This window comes from Colobus angolensis, unplaced genomic scaffold (assembly GCF_000951035.1).
Source record: "Colobus angolensis palliatus isolate OR3802 unplaced genomic scaffold, Cang.pa_1.0 Scaffold58, whole genome shotgun sequence".
In the NCBI taxonomy this organism is placed as follows: Eukaryota; Metazoa; Chordata; class Mammalia; order Primates; family Cercopithecidae; genus Colobus; species Colobus angolensis.
Window position 1 is genome coordinate 11,018,091 of NW_012119376.1, and position 3,707 is coordinate 11,021,797.

Sequence of the window (3,707 nt, forward strand, 5' to 3'; positions counted from 1 at the left end):
CCAAAATTCATGTGTTGAAGCCCCAACCCCTAAATGTGATGGTACCTAGAAATGAGAACTTTTTAGAGAGAATTAGGCTTAGATGAGATCCTGAAGGTGGGGTCTTCAAGATAGGATTAGTGCCCTTATAAGAAGAAACACTCTCTCTCCCTGCCATGTGAGGACACAGTGAGAAGACAACCGTATACAAGCCACGAAGAAAGCCCTTACCAGAAGCCAACCATGCTGACACCTTGAAATTGGACTTCAGCCTCCAAAAACTGTAAGAAAATAAATTTCTGCTCTTTAAACCATCCAGGTTATAGTATTTTGTTATGGTAGCACAAGCTTACTAAGACAATAATAAGATATAAAACTCAAAGATTATATTGCCTACGAGACAGCAGCACCTCTCAGCTTCTTCACCAATTGTTTATTTCAGTTTGAACGCTTTCAACCTAAACTATTAGCCATTTACTAACCCAATATGTCTTTTGGCATCCTCTCATGCATTGAGCATGAACCATGTTCTCAGGAATGAGGAATGGGGCATGGGGGAGATATAGATGAATGGATAGCTAGACAGATACACAGACAGACAGACAGACAGACAGATAGGATAGATATAATCTGTGTAAGGAACTACCTTAAACTTTTTTTTTTTCTTTTTGAAACGGAATCTCTCCCTGTCACCCAGGCTGGGGTGCAGTGGCCTAATCTTGGCTCACTGCAACCTCCACCTCCCAGGTTCAAGCAACTCTCCTGCCTCAGTCTCCCAAGTAGCTGGGATTACAGGCGCCTGCCACCACACCATGCTAATTTTTGTATTTTTAGTAGAGATAGGGTTTCACCATGCTGTCCAGTCTGGTCTTGAACTCTTGACCTCAGGTGATCCACATGCCTCGGCCTCCCAAAGTGCTGGGATTACAGGCGTGAGCCGCCGTGTCCAGCCTCAAACTTGGTAACATAAAACAGTACCATGTTATTAGGCTTACAGAATCTATTTCTACTTCACAAAGTCTGGAACTCCAGGTGAAAAATCTCAAACAGTTAGGATGACTCAAATATTTCAGGGCTAGAATCATTGGAAGGTTTTCTACTCATATGTCTGGTGCCTGAGCTGGCATGACTCAAAAGTTGGATTCAGCAGAGACCACCAACCCATCAACCAAATGCCTCCTCCTGACCTCTTCATGTGACTTGGGCTTCCTCACATCATGGTGGTCTCTGGATGGCCAGACTTCTTACATAGTAGCTCAGGACTCCAAGTGAGAATGTTTTAGTGAACAAGGCACAAACAACACGGCCTTTTATAACCTGGCCTCAGAAGTCACACAGCATCGCTTCCACTGTACTGGATTAATTGAAGTGGATAAGCCCACACAGATTCAAGGGGAGAAGACACAAACTTCTCCTGTCAATGGGAGCAGAATTAAAGAATTTACAGCCATGTTTTAAAACTGTCACACATAAATATATGAATAGACATATAAGTTCACATATGTGTGTATGTTAAATGCCTTTGAAATTCCCTTTAATTCTCACAACAAACTAATTATTAGGAAGCATTTTGTGATCTTGTTTATTTTAGCTTGTTCAAGATCACACAGATAGTAAGCAGGAGAGGTAGGATTCAAATACATTTATACTAAACAATATTGACTTGAGGGGAGAGATCCCATTAGTTCTAATGCTCTTTATTACCACTCTAATAATTTTGAGTTGATACATATTTAGGGTATCTAAGTTCCCTTGAAAACAAAGTGGACCAGATGAGATGAAATTGTGCTCAATTTAAATAAGCTTATTTTACAAAACAGAAAAACCTCAGGTAGACTTTGAGAGAGTTTCAAATTTAAGCCAATCATATTCGGGAACCAATTCACCTTAAGGCACAGCATTTTCTAGAATAACAGGATGTGAAGCTCCTGGGTGGTTCTTTGTTTCTTTGCTGGGGTGGCTGCTGCTACTGGACATATCTGCCCAGCTCATGCTCCCTTCTCCGCAAGCCTCAGCTGATTAGAATTAGCAGAGAAATTGACTCAGCTCTTTGTTTCATGGTGCACATGGAGAGATAGCCAAAGATCATGCCTGTAGAATGGAGAAAACAGGACTCCAGCTGCTAATTTCTCCCTAGCCTCTTCCAATCAATACCAGTCACAATAGCCTATTCCATCATGCACACAGCCTGGTGAGACGGTTGACAGGAGTAACCCGCCCATGTCATGGTTCATTTGTGCTATACATAGAGAAGTAACTGATGAACACCTTCTGGACAAGTCAAGTTAAAAATACAACCTTCTGCCCTATCAGTTAAGAGATTATTTGAACCTCATCTCAAAGGTTGAATGTTGAAAGAAAAAAGAGAGGAGTAACTAATAACACCCCCAAAAATGCGTCTTACAAAAAGGCTATAAAATCCACTCCATCTGTACTTTCTACTTCATTTCTCAAGGTCATTGACAAGGCAGTCCAATTCATAGATGATAACGACCTTAGCAGAATGCTCTGCTGACCTACTCTATTCAAACTGCATGTGTACCTATATGTGTGTGTTTCTGTATAAGAATGCATGTCTGTATGTTTTCTAGGTCTCTATCAGTGAGATTTACACAATGTTAAAGTCTTGCTGATTTACACAATGACACAGTCTTGCTGCAACACTGAAAATTCCCTGACTGATGAGACAAGAAATCACTATAATAAGGAAGGTCAGACCAAAAGGGAGTTCAAAGGAATAGATTTTCTTTAAAATAAACAATCCTTGCAGGTTCTAAATCCTTTGTATGATTTAAGCAAGGGAATAGAAATACCTGTGCAGATGTGAAATCTGGGAAAGCTGTAAAATTCGTTGTTGATGTTGAATGAATTATCACTAATATTCAAATGAGCAATTACTAACAAATTGATTTGTCCCCTTGGGCTACATGTTGTCACATTGCCATAAGAAAGAGAGGATTTCTGTATAGCTTTGTGTCAGAAAAGGTTATGTCATAAACATCTTTGACACCATTTTATCATATAGAGCCAAGGAGGGAAAAAAGAGAGAGAGAGTGTGTGTGTGGGTGCCTGCGTGGGTGAGCGGGCCCAGGTAAAAAGCGAGTAACAGAGATATAGGGAGGTGGCATGCATTTTTAATCAGCTGCTACAGTTTCTCTTGAACTGAGGAACTAAATTTTCTAATTACATCAAAAATGATTCAGGTAAGAGAGATAAATAAAATCCAGTTTTAGATGATCTGGCTAAAATCGTATTTCTGGAAAAAATGGAATGCCTTACATATGGATTAAATAGTATCATTAGATGAAATTTGCCAAGACAAATGCAGTTTGTTTCACTGGTTTATTCTTTTCCTTGTAAGTGTAATGACTAGAACATACTTCATATTCAATAAAGTGTCAAATCAACTAACACTGGAAATATTGCTTGACCTTTTTGCCAATTAAAATAATAAAATAGTTGATAAATGCTGACTCTGTAAGAAAACTGTGTATCTATAAATTGCACTGTTTTTGCTAACATAATGAAAATGGAAACAAACCACAAGTACGGAACACTTTAAGTCTTACTTAGTCTCTTATAGACAAAAAGGAGCATAATCTTTGCAGCTCGCATCTTTTTTGCAAAATTCCATGAATCAATTCTGTTTTTTTTTTTTTTTAACAGCTGGAGTCTCACTCTGTCCCCAGGGTGGAGTGAAGTGGTGTGATCTTAACTCACTGCAACCT